Genomic DNA, 21,435 nt, shown 5'->3' with positions numbered 1-21,435 from the left:
CAGCTATCTCCTCCTCAATAATAATTATGAGCAGGTATCTTATATGCACTCTTAAATAAAAGCCTAACAGTAATACTGGAGAAAATATTCAATGTGTGTCAGTATGTCTCTGTGTGTGTGAGTGATGCTGAAAAATGCTATACCATAGAATACTATGCAGCCATAAAAAGGAACAAGATCGTGTCCTTTTCAGGGACATGGATGGAGCTGAAAGTCATTATCCTCAGAAACTAACTCAGAAACAGAAAACCAAAACCGCATGTTCTCACTTATAAGTGGGAACCCAACAATGAGAACACATAGACACATGGTGGGGAACAGTGCACACTGGGGCCTGTTGCAGTAGGGAAGGGGGAGAGGGAGAGCATCAGCAAGAATAGCTAATGGATTAATGGATTCTGGGTTTAATACCTAGGTGATGGGATGGTCTGTGCAGAAAACCACCATGGCACACATTTACCTATAAAACAAACATGCATATCTGGCATATTACCCCTGAACTTAAAAGCATAACAACAACAACAAAAAGAGAATAATATGGAAAAACAAAAACAGGGTATGGGGACAGGAAATGCTGGGGTGATGTGAGAAGATTGCTCTTTTATAGGCTGTGATCAGGAAATGTCTCAATGATTCGGAAGCCTTCTAAGAAGGGTGCAGAAAGAAGTATCAGAGTGAGCCATGCATACCTCTGAAGCAAGAACATTCCAAGCAGAGGTAATAACCAATACCATGCCCTGAAGTGGGAGGACTTCTGCTAAGGTAAAGGAACAGAAAAGAGCCTTTTGGTCTCAAGCGGACTGAGGGAAATAGCAATAGAACAAGAGGTCAGGAAGGTGACCAGGCCAGGTGACACTCAGTGTTTCTGACCACTGTTAGACCTTTGGCTTCCACTCTGTCATTCCTTGAAGCAACTACCAAAGATAGAGGAGAAAACTGCAGCACTACACCAAAATGGGAGGCTACATTCTGTCCTTCTCTTAATTTTTTTTAAAAACACTGATGTGTGGCACTTTGACATTTTTGTTTGCAGTCAATAGTCATGAAAAGATCTCTTCAAAAGCTTTCAAAATATATTGACTAAGACTCCACCTCTTTAATCGAACAAAAGTTCATGGTTTTAGAGAACATGAATTATTTAGAGAACATGATGAATTATTTGTCTAAATATACTCTATATTTTTATAGATTTTAACTCAACTGCAAATAAAGTAATCAAAGGAAGAGAAAAATACTCTGCTTCAATAAATCCATTTCAAATCAAAAGAAAAATAGTGGTAGCATTACTTAAATGATGGCTTAATGTGATGTTATATAGTTTAGAGGTTCAAGGAGAAATAAAACTGGAAGATTTCACAAAGTTAATGGTCCAGCTGATGTCCTACACATCAAGAACAAAGTCATCTATTTTTTCTTGTGAATATCACAGCCCTAATATATGACCATAGGTTTCCATATTCCTTATTTCATTGGAGTCTGACTATGCATTCATTATATTCAAGGAACCACAGTGATCACAACTCAAATTTTTGCCATGCAGCTTCAGGTTCAGTATTTTACCTATTCGATTTAAGACAGAAGAATCATACAACTTTTAAAGGAGAGAGTATCTAAAAGCAACATCTAAGGATGTGGATATTTGTCAAGATCACTTGGCTTTATTTTTACTCAATTCTTCATAGAAGAAGTTTGAATTTTCCTCCACAATTCCTCTGTAGTGGAAGTTTGAATTTTCATGTTTAATACTTTGAGGGGGATTTTGAAGAGGGTCCCAGTATTTTAAGATCATATATATCAAGACATAGTGCACTGCTTTATTGGAAATGGGACACTCTGTAGACTTGAAGAGGAATAAACATTTATATCTTGCAAAAGTTCGGTTGTTCCAAACCTCAAAAAAAAAAAAATGAAATCCAGAAGAAGGGGTATATGCTACACAAATGGATTTGCATTCAAATGTAGGTACAGTCCCTATGGAGATACAGCCCTTTTGGGTCTCGGGCAAAAGCCATGCTCTCAGAATTCTGGGAGTATGCTTCCCCAGTGGGTGGTAGCACACCTTGAAATTCAGTCAGGATGTTGATCCAGGCTGCTCAGGTAGAGAAGGAACAAGAACCAAAACTGGACAAGGCCACTAGGGACTAATGGTGGAGATGTGATGATTCCAGGCACAGGGGGCTGAAGAAAGGGTCCTCTGCCAGTCCTAAGACAGCATAGGAACAGGAACAGCACTATGCAAAGAGCAGAGGAGCAGTCTGCGAAGACAATCTAAGCTCCATTGACATGGGGGGCTAAGAGCAGCAGGGCTAGGCATGGCTGCTCATGCCTGTCATGCTGCCATCCTCAGAGGGGCTGAGGTTGAGGGCTTATCAGGGGCTGGAGGGGTCTTGCCTCATCACTATGGCATAGATTTCCTTGTTAGGCCTGGCACAATATGAGATACCCAAGAGCAAGGGGCCCTCAGCTGTCTGCAGAGGGGAGAACCACCTCAAGCTGAAAACCATTCATTTCACAAAGATGGGAGGAGCATGGTGATGGGCATCGCAGAGGAGGCGGAGGAATTCCATGCTCAAAAGCTCAGTCTGGAACTCGAATGCCTGGGATTGAATCCTATTCTGACTCTCACTGCCTGGCTGATCTTGGGCGATTTATTTCCTCTCTATGCCTCAGCATCCTTAACTGGAAAACAGAGATGTGCATTATAAGCATGTCACAGAGTTATCCTGAGGATGCAAGGGATAATTACTTCAAGGGCATGGTGGCAACTGGGGTAGAGCCCGGTTCATGCCCGTGACTATGTTAACTTCAGCGAGTTAACATCACGGTGCGTTCTGCCAACAGGGAACACTATTCAAACAATAAGCCAACATTCGAGCACAATGTGCTATTTCCTGATTCTTAGGCATACAGGACCCAAAGAACCCAGTATAGCCCTATTTATCTTGTCTGTGGCTTAAAGTCACATTTCAAAAAGCAGTGAAGAGGAAGGTAATAGGTTGTGAAACGCAGCTCTGAAGTTGCTTAATCACCTCATACATCAAATCACGATTGAGTCAGGACACTGATGTTAAAGTGAAGTCCAAAAGTGTGAAAACTAGGTAACTATTTGGGATCCTTAAGGAAATTAAGTCTTCATTAGACTGCGCCTTATATGTAGTGTCTTGTCTCCGTCTTATCATGGCCCCTCTGCAAATGAAAGTGTTCAGCTCCTCTAAGAATTAGTATTTATCAATCATGTCTCATTGTTGGATTAAATATATTAATAAAATCCTCATCCAACTTGATAGGTCTGGGGTAGAGCCCGAAATATGTCATTTTTACAAGAACTTAAAACATTCCCATAATCAGGCCAATTTAGTCAAAATTTGGAAACACTACAGCAGAAGATATGTAACTGCTGAATGTAACCTTGGATCCAGGGAACAGCTTCCCAAGCCAACTTCCAGTAGGAGCCAGAGGGTTTTGATGAAGCTGTCCATGTGGTCCTTTGGTCTTGTCTTCTGGTGCCTTTACATATTGTAAATCCACATGGTTCTCTTTTAAAATTAATTAATTATTATTATTATTTTCTTTAAGTATTCTGGGATACATGTGCAGAATGTGCAGGTTTGTTATGTAGGTATACATGTGCCATGGTGGTTTGCTGCACCCATCAACCCCGTCATCTAGGTTTTAAGCCCAACATGTATTAGGTATTTGTCCTGATGCTCTCCCTACCCTTGCTCCCCACCTGCTGACAGGCCCCAGAGTCTGATGTTCCCCTCTCTGTGTCCATGTGTTTTCATTGTTCAGTTCCCACATACAAGTGAGAACATGCAGTGTTTGGTTTTCTGTCCATTGTTAGTTTGCTGAGGATGATGGTTTCCAGCTTCATCCATGTCCCTGCAAAGGACATGAACTCATTCTTTTTCATGGCTGCGTAGTATTCCATGTGCATATGTGTCACATTCTTTATTCAGTCTATCATTGATGGACATTTGGGTTGGTTCCCAGTGTTTCCTATTGTAAATAGTGCTGTAATAAACATACATGTGCATGTGTCTTTATAGTAGAATGACTTATAATCCTTTAAGTATATACCCAGCAATGGGATTGCTGGGTCATATGGTATCTCTGGTTCTAGATCCTTGTGGATTCGCTACACTGACTTCCACAGAGGATTCCCTATGTAATAAATGGTGCTGGGAAAACTGGCTACGCATATGCAGAAAACAGAAACTGGACCCCTTCCTTACACTTTATACAAAAATTAACTAGAGATGGATTAAAGACTTAAATGTAAAACCTAAAACCATAAAAACCCTAGTAGAAAACCTAGGCAATACCATTCAGGACATAGGCAAGGGCAAAGACTTCATGACTAAAACACCAAAAGCAGTTGCAACAAAAACCAAAACTGACAAACGGGATGGTTCTCTGTATCTAACTGGATTCCTGGTCCCATGCGCCATAGTGCTGGAGCCTGCACTTCAATGGCAAAATTTCTTCTTTACCTCTCCCTTTGGGAACTAACTTTGCCAATTGGTCTTGATTTGCTGAACATTTTTCTCCTTTCCAGTCCACATCTGCACAAGGAGCTGTACACAGGCATATGCACATTCTTGCATACCAAGAGGCGTGGCTCATAATAATTGTGGTAGAAATAATCACGATGTCATATGGTTGCACTAACTCCTCATATGGGCCATAATTCTCACCTTCTACCATTATCAAGGGCTGATTTTCTCCATCAACATGTAATTTTTAAAGTAGGTAACCTGTTTCATTTTTTAAAAGGTAACTCAACAAACAAAGGAAGATACATGGTAAATGATGTTAACAAATTTCTAGCTAATTGTAGACAAATTCCTAGTTAGTACGGTCTTAGCGATGGGGAAGGAAGGAGGAAGAATAGATTCTCCTATTTGCTATATCTTGAAGTTATACAATACTTGCAGATGAATCTGTTTCTGAGTCATGTTTCTGTGTGAACTACAAGGAAGAAAAGCCAGATCTAAAAGAGGATACAGAACACACCTGCACTGTTAAATGATACCGTAAAAGCCTATTCAGGGAAGTGGATACACACTCAAGTAAGACCAAAAGGCATGCCTTCTGATGACTACCTCTACATGATCATGTATTATAAACGTGTTTTATGAAGCTGTACAAGAATTTCCCAGAGGATTTGTCACCTTCACCCACTACCCTCTGCCACTCTGCTGACACCCACAGTTACTCTCCCGAGCCACCTGTGTCTTAGTGACACAGCATCGCCATCATGGTGAGCTCTACAGGCTTCTTTCCACCCACCTTGTTGTTTTTGGTCCTTTCCTTCCCTTTCATTCTTAGTCTTTCTCTTTCTTCTGGTACTTTTTTATGTTTCAGGCTCTCCCTTCTCCACCCTTGCATCCTCTTTTTAAGCATTAATAGTGCCCCCTGGCCAGCACCAGTGTGCCGGTTCTCCCATCACAGTTCTTTCTGTGTTTGCCTTTGTTGTCCCCAGTTGCCCGTCCCCTCTCCTCCTCCCTCTCTTAAGCTCCTGCTCTTCTTGTACCCTTCCTTGTTGCTTTCCTCAGAGCACACAGGCTGACAGAATGGGGACACTGAATACAGTTGCAATAATGTCAGCAGCTCAGGGGAGAAAAATGAAAAGGAGAAAAAGGGGGAAAAAGGAGTTGGTTTTAATTAGATATCCATGCCACTGACTCACACTTAATATGCAAATTCTTATCCCTTCCATTGTTAAGTGAAATGAGAGTTTTATTTAAATGTGAAAATGGCTGGGAGATGAGGAAGGGTAATTAAGTAGCAGTAAAATGTAAACCCCGGTTCACGGTGCCTGTAATAACATATGGAAGCACAGGAATCCTGCTCGCTGGAGGGAGAGGGGTGCCTTGACTTAACAGTCCTCTCGCTCGATGACGATGATGGCACACACACTTTTATGCGCCTCTAGTGGATTCTGGTTCACAAGCAGCTTCACATCCCTTGTAGCTGATCCTCACAGCAATATTCACAGGAGTGCAGGGGTGACTGATGAGTTCCATTGTACGGATGGGAACTAGAGGTTCAAAAATGGTAGATGACTTATTAAAGGTCACTGACAGTAGAGTCACCTGGAGTCTCCCCGCTATTCTGCACTGCCAATGTAGAAACTAGCACAACACTTGGGATATAGGCACTAAGGAAACTGATTGATTACAAAGGCAATGTTGAAGAACCTGAGTTTAAAAATATTTTTGAATCTCCGTTTGCTGGAACTTTGAGGCTACGGCTGTTTGCTGAGGTGTAAGGAAAGTTGCTACCCTATCTCAAAGGTTCTCCTTGGTGTCATTATTAGTATCTGGAACCAACATAGAACTTGGAAAACTGAAATTCAGAGCAGTCAGTGCAGGTAGTAAGTACCATTACTTCTACTGACAGAAGGTATCGATCACCTATGCATTGTCAGGCAGCATACATTTTCCTGTACCTACTATCACATTTGGTGCTTTACTTACAAGAATACAATTTCAGTAGCAAATAAAATCTAACAATGCATTTTAAAATATGCATTAATTATCTGAAATTATTTTCAAGAATGAAGAAAGTGTCAATATTATAACAGAGGAACTCTAAAAATTTAAAAAGCCCAAATGAGTTTAATAAAACTTAAACATTTATTTATAATCTCTAAAGAAGTGAGATCTCTCTGAGAGTAGAAGCTAACATTATGCCTAAAAGAAAAATCAGTAGAGACAATTTCATGAAAACAGAATGAATACAAAGGATGCTAGTTACAATTATTAATATTCAATATTTTTCAGAAATTTAGCCAATGCAATGAGGTAGGAAAAAAGGAATACATAAAAAAGAAGAAAAATCATCTTATTTAAAATTTATTTGGTTTTCTACCTTAATAACCCAAGGACCGTACATATTTTATCTTGTTTGCAAAACTGAAGAAAATACAGATGTGGTAGCTATTTCTTAATCTAGCATATTAAAGATGGAAAGGTATCTTTTATGCACCTTTGTTAAAAGCAAGGAGAGAAATCTCCTTCAACCATTGTGGAAGACAGTGTGGCGATTCCTCAAGGACCTGGAAATAGAAATTCCATTTGATCCAGCAATCCCATTACTGGGTATATATCCAAAGGATTACAAATCGTTCTACTATAAGGACACGTGCACACGAATGTTCATTGCAGCACTGTTTACAATAGCAAAGACCTGGAACCAACCCAAATGCCCATCGACGATAGACTGGATAGGGAAAATGTGGCACGTATACACCATGGAATATTATGCAGCCATTGAAAACGATGAGTCTGTGTCCTTTGCAGGGACATGGATGAACCTGGAAACCATCATTCTCAGCAAACTGACAGAAGAGCAGAAGATCAAACACCGCATGTTCTCACTCATAGGCGCATGTTGAACAATGAGAACACATGAACACAGGGAGGGGAGTACTACACAGTGGGGTCAGTTGGGGGGAAATAGGGGAGGGACGGTGTGGGGTGGGGAGTTGGGGAGAGATAGCACGGGAGAAATGCCAGAGGTAGGTGATGGGGAGGAAGGCAGCAAATCACACTGCCACGTGTGTACCTATGCAACAATCTTGCATGTTCTTCATATGCACCTGAAAACCTAAAATGCAATTTTAAAAAAAAACCCAAAATTGTATTGAAATAGAAGAACCAAATACATCTCTCAGCTTCTCACTAAAATAACTTGCAAAAGCTTGGGACAAAAATGACACTCATACTTTTTGGAAAAGTAAGATTGAAGAATAATCTAGTTCCTAAAATTAATCATAAACAATACTAATAAGGAAGATATACTTGATTTAATTAACAGAGACAATGTTCAAACAGCATGACTTATCTTTATGAAGCAAAGACTAAAAAGAAGACAGGCAGTAAGTATATACCTCCATAGCTGTCATTAACCTTACCCAGATAATAAAGCTTCAAACAAAAGTGAGGCTTCAGCAGCCATTAATATTACAAGCGCTGACTTGGACGGATGCTTTCGCTCTCTACTGATGAGTAGCAAGCCACCTCAACACTTAGTGGCTCTAAGCAATACATATTTATTATCTCACACTATATCTGTGGGTCAGGGATTCTGAGCTGTGTCTGTTTTAGTCCAGGCTTTCGCATGAGGGCACAGCCATGATATCACTTGGTGCTGCAGTCATGCGAATGTTGACTAGGGCTGGATGATCCACTTCCAAGGACACTCACGGGCTCTAGGCTGGCAGGTTCGTGTAGGTTGTTGGCAGGAGTTTCTCACTACAAGAACCCTCTGTGTCATCATGGCATGGCATGGTATGGCAGCTGGCTGTTCTTGAAATGATTTGCTGGAGAGAAAGGGTAAGACACAGGGCAAGGGTGGCGTTTATGACTTGGCTGGGGAGCCACATGCCATCATGTGGCTGTGTGCCATGTTCATGCAGACCAGCACTGGTGCAACATAGTGGAGAGTACTCAAGGGCATGGATATCAGGAGGCAGGGTCACGGGGGACCCCCTTGAAGGCCACCCTCATAGACTTTCCAAGCAAACACAATGGGCTTGCAATACCAAAGCAGCTTCAAACAAATGAGCCAACGAGAGCCACCCAAGCCCTAAATTATTCAAATTCTTCAACCATTACCATGCATCAGAGATCCCAAAGGACAAGGAAAAAAGTATCATTTCATAAAGCAGAAGTATAACAGGTGGAAGCTAGAGACTGAAATAAACCAGGAGCTCTGCATCCTAATAAATATTTCAAGAGTAGCATTAAAACAGGACTCAAACTTACTCAAAAGACAGAGAGTAGGGCCAAGGCACCATCCACTTACCACACAGATTATACCAGTTTTGAGAACAAGTGTTGAGAAAAGAGGAAAATAAAGACTAGTCACAAAAATTCCAGGAAGAGCGTACTTTAAAAAATGGCTTCTATTGTACAGCAATGTGAATATACTTAATTCATGTGACTGAACCGTACACTTAAAAAGGTTAAAGTGGTAAGCTGTACGTTATGTGCACCATATCACAATTAAAAAAATTGGCTTCTAGAACAATAATTAAATTTTAGACAGCCATCTGACAACCTAACAGAAGCAGAAAAGTGCAACCTTCAGGAAAAGACTTTAGGGGCAGAAGCTGGTAAAGAATGACATAGACCAGAGCCTAAGAAGAAAAGCTGTTGAGATGAATGAAAACGTCCAATTAGTTAGATATGAAGAGCAAGCAAGCGGTCTTAAAACAGAAACAAAATTTAAATCTCCTTCAGAAGTAAAACATATTAGATGTGAGGCTTCAAAAAATCAAATCAACAGAATGAATTTCAAACCTGAGCAGCTCTCCCAGAATACAGAAGAAAAGACAGAGGGCGATTAAGAGAGCAAGAGAAAGACGAAGGATACAAAGGAAACAGAAGAAAGAGCCAACACATGTGAAACTAAGTTTCCTCGGAATGAGCTACAACAGAACCAATCATTAAATATTTAATACATGCCCACTTTCTGCCATAAATAAATAAATAAATAAACAAATAAATAAATAAATAAATTCTGTGTGTGCCTAGTAACAGGCTTATTGAAAATTAGGGGAAATCTGTCAGAAGAGACACATCACATTCCCAGGGAAGCGTTTTGAACCCCACAGATAAAGGCATATGTTCTTATCTTCACACAGAAAATGGATTACTCATACAATTACAACTATCAGAAAAAAGGGCCTCAGCTTGCTCTGCTTTATCACTAAATGCCAAATAGAATGAAGTGGTAACCACAGGAGTTTTGAGGGTAAAGACTATGACCTTTGGATTTTATTCTCAGGAAATACGCCAATTACATCTGACAGCAACAAAAAACCCTTCGCAGGTAAGCACTTGTTGAGGAATAGTCTGTCTTGTTTATGATTTTATCTCCAGCACCTAGTCCAGCTCTTGTTCCAAAACAGGTTTTCAATAAATATTTATCACCTGAAGAAAGACATATCCTAAAAATCAGAAAATACAACAATCGCATACCTTTTTAGTAAAACACCTGGAAATGTATTCCAATGAACTTAAAATGAAGCAAAGAGAAAAGCTAACTAGTGTCATCTACAAGGGAATCATAATATGAAAGCCTACAGGCACCTGATTAAAGAATGAGGTGGAAGAATTGTTATAAATCTGATAATTAAGCTAAATGAAAATGCCAGTGTCTCAACATGTAAACCTGAATTATGAGTTCAAAATGTGATTTTGAAAGCCTGAGAAACACAGGGCCAAGATAGGAAGGAGGATAGAAGGAGGCTGTCACAATTCTTGTCTCCCGGAGAGGAAGTGAGGAAACATTTACTCAGCTTGAATAATGAGAATCAGGTGCAAATGCTCCTGCAAAATGTACATCTAATTGCCAATATTAAAATATCATATATTTATTTTAAAAAAACTATAGAGGATAAAATCAAAGAAAATGTGTTTTAAATAGCACAACATACAAAACATGAAAGCTACTAGACAGAACAAAAAGAGGAAAACAAAAAACCGCTGAGAAACAAGCACATCAGTTTTAATAACACCTGCAAATGAGTGAAACTCCCCATTATGAGGAATAAAAGCTTAAGCTGGTTTTAAAAAAAAAAGATAACAGAATATGTTTCTGTTCTGTTTACAAAAACTGTATCTAAATCAGACTAATACAAGATTTTGTTTTTTTTTTTAAAGGCTGGGCAAATGTACATTTGGTATTAACAAAATCAAAGTAGGAAATACAATCTTAGATAATGTTAACTGTAAGCCTAAAACATTAAATTAAAAATAAATTATACTGATAAAAGAAACAATTCATAATAAAGCTCTAATTATTTTTAAATTTTATGTGTAAAATACAAAAACTAAAGCAAAAGTATTAAAATACATAAACTGAAAACAGTGTATTAAAATCTGATATTACTCGTTGCTTTCATAAAGTTTAGAGAAGCAAATGATTCAATATGGCTATGCACAATCCAAATAACAGAATTATCTCTCTGTAGATATTTGTGTTTAATATTTACCTTGTACTGCAGTATTAATGAAGTATTTTTATACTATATAAAATATATGTAACTATGTGTATATTCAATTACAAATGCTTCACATAATGTTTATATAATGTATACTATTGTGTACTTATACATTAACATAAATATCTATAAACTTGACAACTATGGAACAGTTATCAAAATTGAACCTATACATTTCCAAAATTATTTCAAGGGATAAATTTTCTGAATGGAAACAACAAAAGTTAAAAAAAAATTTCCAGAAAGTACTCACAAACTAGGTTTGAACTTTAATAACTATATAGACAAATTTTCTCAAACATTTAAGGAATATCCATTTTTAAACTGTATTTGAAACAATTTAGAGTACAAATAGATAATCTATCAATTCATCTGAGTTATAAAGAAAACTTACAGACATGTTTCTTAAAAATATGGTGAACTAGAGATATTCCTATTTATAACTACTAAAGGAAAAACAGTAAATATGAGAACAAAAAAGAATGTTTTCACATTACAAAATAAATATCATTTTTTATCATACATATGGCTGAAAGTGAAAAATATATGACTATTTTTATAACTTGTCCAAGAAGATAATTTGATAAAACCTATCTTTTCCTGACCAAACACTTAATTGAAATCTGAAAAAGAATATTCTCTTTAAGGGGTAAAAGAGCTCTCTGAAACCATTATCAGACCTAATAGAAAAACACTAGAAATGTTTCTATTACAATGATAAAAATGGCAAAGTAACCATTATTATTATTAAATATTGCTTTGGAACACTTTAAAACCAGTTATTTTTAAACTCCTTCTGAAAATACGTAAAAGGAAAATATGCCCCAAATCATTTTGTAAGGCCAGAATTACTGATACCAAAACAGATTAATAATATTACAGACCAATTGCCCTCATGAACAAAACAGATGCAAAATCCTTAACAAAATATTGACAAAGTTAATCAACTAATGCCAGAAAAGGATAGTATATCATGACCAAATCAGATTTATTCTTGGTTGCAAGGTTGGTCTAATATTAAAAAATAATTTCATGTAATTAATCATACAATCATTTCAATAGATGCCAAACAAAACATTTGACTAACTGCAAGATCTATTTACACACACACTGACATGGTTTGGTCATGTCCCCACCCAAATCTTATCTTGAATTGTATCTCCCAGAATTCCAATGTGTTGTCAGAGGGACTTAGGGGGAAGCAATTGAATCATGGGGGTCTTTTTTATGCTATTCTTGTGATAGTGAATAGGGCTCAGGAGATTTAATGGGTATTTATTAGGAGTTTCCTCTTTTGCTTCTTCCTCATTTTCCCTTGCTGTCACTAGGTGAGAAGTGACTTTTGCCTCCCGACATAATGCTGGGGTCCAATTAAACTTTTTTTCCTCCCAGTCTCGGGTATGTCTTTATCAGCAGCATGAAAATGGGCTAATACAGTAAATTGGTACCAGAAGTGGGATGCTTCTTCAAGGATATTCAAAAATAAAAGTGACTTTGGAACTGGGTAACAAGCAGATGTTGGAACAGTTTGGAGGGCTCAGAAGAAAACAGGAAAATGTGGGAAAGTTTGGAACGCCCTAAAGACTTGTTGATGGTTTTGACCAAAATGCTGATAATGATATGAACAATAAGGTCCAGGTTGAGGTAGTCTCAGATGGAGATGAAGAACTTGGGAAGTGGAGCAAAGGTGACTCTTGTTATGTTTCAGCAAAGAGACTGGTGGCATTTTGTACCTGCTTTAGAGATTTGTGGAACTTTGAACGTGAAAGAGATGATTTAGGGTATCTGGTAGAAGAAATTTCTAAGCAGCAAAGCATTCAAGAGGTGACTGGGGTGCTGTTAAAGGCATTCAGTTTTAAAAGGAAAACAGAGCATACAAGTTCAGAAAATTTGCAGCCTCACTATGCCATAGGAAAAAAAAAATTTAGGGAAAAATTCAAGCTGGCTGCAGAAATTTGCATAAGTAGAAAGGAGCCTAATGTTAATTCCCAAGACCATGAGAAAAATATCTCCAGGGTATGTCACAGACCTTCATAGCAGCCCTTCCCATCATCAGCTCAGAGGTTCAGGAGGAAAAAGTGGTTTTATGGACTGGGCCCAGAGTCCCTATGTTGTATGCAGCCTAGGGACTTGATACCCTATGTCCCAGCTGTTCCACCGTGGCTGAAAGGAGCCAATGTACAGCTCAGGCTGTGGCTTTGGAGGGTGGAAGCTCCAAGTCTTGGCAGCTTCCATGTGGTGTTGAGCCTGCAGGTGCACAGAAGTCAAGAATTAAGGTTTGGGGACCTTCACCTAGATTTCAGAAGATGTATGAAAATGCTTGGATGCCCAGACAAAAGTTTGCTGCAGGGGTGGGGACTTCATGGAGAACCTCTGTCAGGGTAGTGCAGAAGGAAAATATGGGGTCAGAGCCCCCACCCAGAGTCCCTACTTGGGCACTGCTTAGTTGAGCTGTGAGAAGAGGGCTGCTGTCCTCCAGATCCCAGAATGGTAGATCCACCAGCACTGTGTGCCTGGAAAAGCAACAGACACTCAATGTCAGCCCATGAAAGCACCTGAGAGGGAGTCTGCACCCTGCAAACCCACAGAGTCAGAGCTATCCAAGACCATGGGAACCCTCCTCTTACATCAGCATGACCTGGAGGTAAAACCTGAAGTCAAAGGAGATCATTTTAGATCTTTAACATTTGACTGCTCCACTGGATTTTGGACTTGCATGGGCCCTGTAGTCCCTTTGTTTTGGCCAATTTCTCCCATTTAGAATGACTGTATTCACCCAATACCTGTACCCCCATTGTATCTAGGAAGTAACTAGCTTGCTTTTGATTTTACAGGCTCATAGATGGAAGGGACTTGCTCAGATGAGACTTTGGACTGCGGACTTTTGGGTTAATGTTGAAATAAGTTAAGACTTTGAGGGACTGTTGGGAAGACATGATGGGTGTTGAAATGTGAGGACAGGAGATTTGGAGGGGCCAGGGGTGGAGAGATATGGTTTAGCTGTGTCCCTACCCAAATCTCATCTTGAATTATACCTCCCAGAATTCCCATGTGTTCTAGGAGGGACTCAGGGGCAGGTAATTGAATCATGGGGGCCAGCTTTTCCTGTGCTATTCTCATGATAGTTAATTAAGTCTCACAGGATCTGATGAGTTTATCGGGGTTTCTGCTTTTTCTTCTTTCTCATTTTATCTTGCTGCCGCCCTGTAAGAAGTGCATGATTCACCTCCTGCCATGATTCTTATAACTTTAACTGTAAGTCCAATTAAACCTCTTTTTCTTCCCAGTCTTGGGTATGTCTTTATCAGCAGTGTGAAAACAAACTAATACATATACATACACACAAATCAGCTACTAGGAATAGAAAATAACTTTTCAATCTGATAAAAATCATCTGTAAAAAAAACCTACGATAATATTATTCTTAATGAGGAAAATGAAAAATGTTTTCCTCTAATCAGAAATTAGACAAGGATGTCAGTATTACAACGTATTTTAATATCATGTCATTGGAGAGCCTAGCCAGTACAATAAGACAAGAAAAATTAATAAGGAGCATATTGATTGGTATGAAAGAGTAAAACTATCTCCTGATAGAGGACATAATCATTTATGTAAAAACATCTTAAGTATCTAAAAAGTGTACTAGAACCAAGGAATAAATTTAGCAGTGTCATGGTATGCAAGGTCAATATAAAAGGGTCAATTGTATTTATATGTATTTTCAATGAACAATTGAGATTTTAAAAATGTCTTTTATAATACTTTAAAAATATGAAATAATTTGCAATTATACACTAAAAACCATAAAACACTGTTGAGGAAAATTAGCCAAGACCTTAATAAATGGAAGAATATGTTTTCAAGTTTGGAAAACTCAATACTATTAAGATGCCAGCTATTCCAAAACTGACATATAATTTAAATCCATTCCCAATCAAAATCACAGTACATTTTTTGGTAGACGTTGTCAAACTGATTATAAAATTATATGAAAATACAAAGACATAGATTGGCCACTATTTTGAAAAAGAACAAGGCTGGCAATTTACATTGTCTGATTTCAAAACATTAACAGTGATTGTAATCAAAACAGTATGGATACAGGCATAAGAATAGACATTTAGATGAATAGGAAATAAGAGAGATTCTCAGAAAGAAATCAAACAAATGGTCAATTGATTTTTAGCAAAGAAACTAAGGTAATTCATTAGAAAAAGGATTGTGTTTTCAACAGATGCTTTTTGATTAACTGCAGAGCTACATGGAAAAAAGTGAATCATAAATCTCACTTCATACCATGCACATAAACTAACTCACATGGATCTTATAGCTAGACAAAAAAAGTTACAGTTCTAAGACATCTAGAAAAAACAGAATACAACCTTTATAACCACAGGTTAAGTGTGAAATACTGATAATTTGGACTTCATCCAAATTTACAACTGGATTCCTTTAGAAGTTTCCTTTAGAAGCATCGTTAAGAAAATGAGAAGGCAAAGCATAGGCTAAGAGAAATTATTCCGAATACATAGAGCTAACATAGGACATGTATCCAGAATATATGAGTAACAATTATAACTCCATAATAGAAGATAAACAATCCAATTAGAAATAGCCAGAAGATTTCAACCACTACTTCAGAAAATTAGATATTCCAATGGCCAATGAGCATCTGAAAAATATGCCCAAACTCATTAATCCTCAGAGAAAAGCAACTCGAAACCAAATATGTTTTAGCCTACATAGCTATTAGAATAGATAATATTTAAAATACAGGATACTATATATTGACAAGCATGTGGAACAACTGTAGTGCTTATAGGAACACAAATTGGTACAACCACTTTGGAAAATAGTTTGGTGGCTTTTTGTAAAGTTAAGTATAAATGTACTATATGACTTACCAATTCTGCTTCTAAGTATTTAGTCAAGAAAATTGTAAATATATGCCCAGAAAAAGGCCTGTACATACTTGTTTATAGCAGCTTTACTCATAATAGCCAAAAAGTAGAAACAACCAAATGTCCACCCAACTGGCAAATGAGTAAACAAACAGTGGTATAGTCATATAATAGAATACCACTTAGCAATTTAAAAAACCACACACAACATGAATAAAACTCAAAAGCTCAGTGAAAGAATCCAGAAACAAAGTATAATTCTAAAATTATACAAAATTTTACATTTTTCCAGAGAGTAAATATGTGTGTAGAGTGTAATATATAGTTCATATACACATTTTTCTAAAGATATATAGAATATATATACATATAGAAAGCATATACACATTTTGCTTAATATATACATTATATATATGTATATATACACATATGTCTAATATATAATAGCAGAAAACAGTGTTTGCCTCAAGTTGAAGGTGTAGATAAGTTTTGGGAAGAAGAATAAGAAAAAGGGAAGCTTTTGAGGTAAAGGTAATATGATGTATCTTGACTGGAATGGTGATTATATAGATATACAAATTTGTCAAAACTCATCGAAAGCTGCAGTAATTTAAATTATGATGGTAATAATAAAAAGCCCATGTTCTTCCCTGATGTTCACTGTCTGTTTAGCCATTCATGATTCGCTCTTCATATACTTCTCAAACCTCATTACATACCAAGGTATAGAGGTTTTCTTGGTTTGTAGCCCTAACGTGAAGCAGAAAATGACTTGTGCTGATTAATGAAGAAGTTAAGAGAAGAAGCCTATTTGGTCTATGTTAGGAATCTGAGAAAATCATTATGGAAAGAGAAAAGCAGATAAGGGAAGAAATTAGAGATCTGGATAGCACAGAATTCTCATGGAATGTGGAAGGGAAAGAGTAAAGACTGCCATACTGTCAGTGAAATAGAAAGGTTGGCAAAAAAGCTACATTCAACTATTTTACTATCTGTTATGGAAAACATTAGTCTTTTGGGGACTACTTTGGAGATCTGAGTACAGATTTTGCTTACATTAATTTTTTTTTATTGGTGGGTTTCCATGGAAAGCAATGTCATAATGGGATCATTGACAAGTGAGTTCAATTTTATTTGGATTACAACAAAGTCATATTTTATCCGTCAGTAACAAAAAGTGAATTTTATCTTTTGAAGTACACCATGTAATTTCTTATTTTCATGTCTTTCTCTTATCTCCACTGCCTAGAATATTTCTTTTTGTATCTACCTCAACCATTTCATTTCCTTTCTTCTGAATAATTTCTGAATCAATGTTTAGGGTCAGATTAGTAGTCACCTCTTCCAGGAAGCCACCCCTGATTCTTTCACATTTAACAGCTGGATTTAAATGATCTTATCCTGTGAACCTGCAGATGAATATATTACTAATGCACCCACTTTTATTGTGCTATAATTATATTCTATTATGTCTGAGTCTCTCACTAAACTTTGAGCTTCCTGGGGAAAACTATAATTTTATTTATTCTTCTGTGTCAAGCACAGTACCTAACAGGTAGCAGTCACCCACTAATTCTTTCTTGAATGAACAAGTGCATGAATGAATAAAAAACTGAAGCAATGTTGTTTCCAGATGTAATACATTTAGCCAAAGTCTCCATTTCCTTCTGTGTAAAGTGTGTATGCTACTCTCTGTCTATATGTTATTTTTAATTAGGTTTTTAGTTATTTTTTTCTGCCTTTTGACAGAAGGCTTTAATGAAAACCAAGATTAAGTCAAAGCGGCATATCAATAAACTTAAAGGATGGCTTTGGTGATAACCATGATGACAATGAGGACATGCCATGGCATGGATTTATGATATTGACACTTACATTGACTTACAGTCAAAGCATGCCAAAATCAAAAGTCGAGACAGTCCAGCAAGCATGGAAGGCTTGAAAGGTACCCACAACCAGAAACAGGAATGGACAAAGGCCGATGCCACAGAGCCTGAAGGATCAGTAGCTCTTATGAATGAAGGCAGGTAAGGAGAGAGGAAGTATCAAGACAAGGTGATTTGAGACAGCAACACTAGGGGATAAGGATGTGCAATCAAGCCCTGTGCTTCAGCAGAGTCTGCTTTTCTGTGTGGATTCCTGCTGGGTACTGGAGGGCCTGGGCTCTCAGGAGTAGAATTCCAGCTAGAGGCAGCTTCTGAAGCTTCTTTACCCCTTAGGCAGAACCAGAGGTGCAGGAATATCAGGAGATTCTTAAAATATGACTCAATATGTTATTGCCAAACTGCCTTTGTTCCAACAGGTTTGATATCTTCTGGAGCAGAAAATCCTGCCAAAAAATTATGAAGTGCTGTAGGAAGTTTGGGACTCGGTGAGGATTAAAAATAAGAAGGGGGCAGGGTATGGGAGAGAAAGAGGAGTGGGTAGGATTCCAAACATCTTGCTGTCTGATGTGCCAGAGTGCCACAGCCCTGTGATGCCCTACAGAAGTGGCTCAGTTCTTCACCAGCAGCACTGGCAACGTTCCGTAGTGCCCAAAGAAGACAAACCCTTTCACTGCAGCTGTGATTACTGCACCTGGCTCCATTTGTGCAGGGGCTCAGTGGAGCAGGAGGAGGTCCTGGAGTGGCCTAGGATGAAACAATTTAGACTGCAACGGTGTGAAGAGCAGAGGTGAGCTGAGCAGAATTTGTTGGGAAAGGAAGAGAATTGGACAAGCAGGGGACCACTGGTTCTGCTTATATCAATGACTATGAAACCTTTCTCTTAGGAAGCAAAATCATCCAGGGTATCATTAAAATCAAACTATTTTCAGTGCCTTAGGAGGGTTACTCTCACCATTCAGGGATTCTGGAGTGGGAAAATTGATAGTATATATATAAAAAAAAAAAAACACAAGGAAGGGGGCAGGGAAGGAAAAACAAAAGACAGGCAGAAAGGACTTCATTGATCACCTTCTTTGATTAAGGAGGCTTCACCCTTCACAGGCTACAAGGAAGGAAATGGGGTGGGGAGAGTTGGGTTACAATTTAGGTGTTCTGTGGTAGATCAAATTCCCTACCTCCTCACTCAACTCCAGTCCTTGTTTATTGTGTGAGTCAATCACAGCCTTCAGTTGCAAAGCCCAGATTCAAAGTGATAATCAACCGCTTTTGCTTCATGAGATCACTTCCTCTTGGCCCTATTCAAATCCAGTGGAGGTTACCTCTTCAAGACTGGAGAGCCCACTCCTATTAAAATCCTCCAAGCAACTGTTGGTTGGTTTTCTTCTTTTCCTCCTTCTGAATCTCATACAGAGAAGCAGCTTATTAGCCGTGGTTACTACCTTTAAGCTGGGGAGTAACGAACTTCTTCACCCTAACACCATTTCTAGAGTCATTCTTCAACCTTGGGCATGTGGGAGCTAAGACCCAGCATAGTTGAGGTTTATGATGTCAGGTGCTCTTGGAAGAAAGCAGGAAGAGTCTGCAAAGACAGGGAAGGTCAAACTTCTGGCGTCACACAGAGAAATGGATGATGTCAGATGGTAAGATTACTTGCCAGTTTGTCAAAATCAAACTGTATGTGTTGAGGTAGGTCATTCCAACTCTTGTTATGCCTGTTCTTAGTAAAGGTGGAGTTTTCCAGCACAAGTCATAGGTTTCTGACAAAAAAGTAATTGGACAGGAATTGAAAACTATCTTTCAGATCACAGATCACCATGTCTAAAAGCCTAGACTAGTGAGAGCCTCAGGATTTGGTTAAAACTTAATGTAAATAAAACCTCAGCAGTAAGCTCACTTGGCATCCAGGGCTATCAGTGATGGTGGGGAAAATGGAAGAATGCTTGAGGGATAAGTACAACTTCCTGCAGGCTCCTGACAGACAGGACTTGAAGTGCCTTCTCCAGACAGCCTTCACTCTGTACATCAGATTTCCCCTTCACTGCACAGATAGCTTCCTGGGTCTGGGAACTTGCCTGTCGCCACCGTCTTTCCCTTTTCTTTCTGGCATGCTACAGGATCGATACAAGATGGATACATATGTGTGCATTCATTCAGTAGTCACTTTTTGATCACCATCGAAATGCAAGTTGTGTTCTTGCGAACATGTAAGCCCCAGGTACCATACCTGCTCTCAAATAGCCTAAGGACAGTAAGATGCAAGGGAGAATTTCCGGCCAGGGTGGAGCACATCTTCCCAAGGAAAGGTTAGTGAATCAATGGATCCAAGCAAACTAATTGCTCTTCGTAAAGTTTTTCCAGAGTAGTGAGAGCCTGATCATAACAGAGGCTAGATTTAAGTCACTCATTGTGGTATCCTCCACACCTTTTTCATGGTAGGCAAGCGTGCATTACATAAAGTTGTCAATGACCTCCTGGTGTTATTTACTCCATGACTGAGAGCCAGAGCCAAGGTGTCTTTCTCAGCCTGATTCTAGCTGGTTTACATGCAGAAACTTCTGCAGCCTGCAGCCCACCCAAAGATCTAAATCAAGCCACAAGGTCTTCAACCCACATTGGAGACAGTGGTCTTAAATAGACAGTGGTCTTAAATCAATGACTCAAGGCAGCCACTGCTTTATGTTTTTTACATATGAAAGAGGTCTTTTCAGAGCTGGTTAGGCACCAGTCGCCTTGTGGTACAATGTAGGTGTCTCTGGTTCTCAGTTTAGAGCAGAGATTATGTTCTACTTGGCTCAGTTAGATACTGCCCTCTACATGGCATGTGAATTTAATCAGAGCTACTTTGGCTCTAAGTGATGGAAGCCTAATTTAAAACAGCTTAAACAAGAAAAAGTGACTTATAGGAATTTTACCCTAGGGATGTAGAGATTTTTAGAAAGAAGTATAAATGGCTTTGAACAAGGAACACCAAGGGTGGCAGGTGCACAGAGCTGGACCCTGAGGTCTTTTAAATCTACTATCAAGGGTGCTCATCCAGGAGGGAAGGAGGAAACAAACCTTCCTGAGGTTCCTTCAACATCTGGCCAGATGAAGGAGCTCAGTGTCTAAATTAAAGTGCATTATATCCAGAGGTGGCTGCAGTATGTTAGTGTGGAAGCAGGCTGCTTATTATTTTCTATTGAAGCCCACTTTTTTTGTTCAGCAGCAAGAGTCACTGTGGACCCACTGCTGAGGCCAATTAAATCTACAGTACTTGTAAAACTGGTCTCAATTTTATCAGTGTCCGACTGATTTCAATAGCATAATTTGATATAGCAATTGCATAGAGAAGGCTGTACAACATACAGCAGGCAGCACTGGGTGCCTTTCCAATTGTAATTTTACTTTTGAGTTAGTTGGGCTTTTCATTTGCTATGACACATGTTAATATCCATTCTTGGCCGGGCGTGGTGGCTCACGCCTGTAATCCCAGCACTTTGGGAGGCCGAGGCGGGTGGATCACGAGGTCAGGAGATCGAGACCATCCTGGTCAACATGGTGAAACCCCGTCTCTACTAAAAATACAAAACATTAGCTGGGCATGGTGGCGTGTGCCTGTAATCCCAGCTACTGAGGAGGTTGAGGCAGG

The 21,435-nt window shown here is 38.7% G+C and overlaps 1 protein-coding gene across 14 annotated transcripts in view; it reads right to left on the bottom strand.

Annotated features, from left to right (window-relative positions):
- The window catches only part of OPCML (opioid binding protein/cell adhesion molecule like), a 1,152,901-nt gene that overhangs the window by 93,984 nt on the left and 1,037,482 nt on the right, over positions 1-21,435 (bottom strand). The gene's annotated exons all lie outside the window — the stretch shown is intronic.

The sequence above is a fragment of the Sapajus apella genome, unplaced genomic scaffold (genome assembly GCF_009761245.1).
Source record: "Sapajus apella isolate SASKATOON/1434 unplaced genomic scaffold, GSC_monkey_1.0 scaffold16, whole genome shotgun sequence".
NCBI classification, from domain to species: Eukaryota; Metazoa; Chordata; class Mammalia; order Primates; family Cebidae; genus Sapajus; species Sapajus apella.
This window is presented reverse-complemented; position numbering and strand designations above follow the sequence as displayed.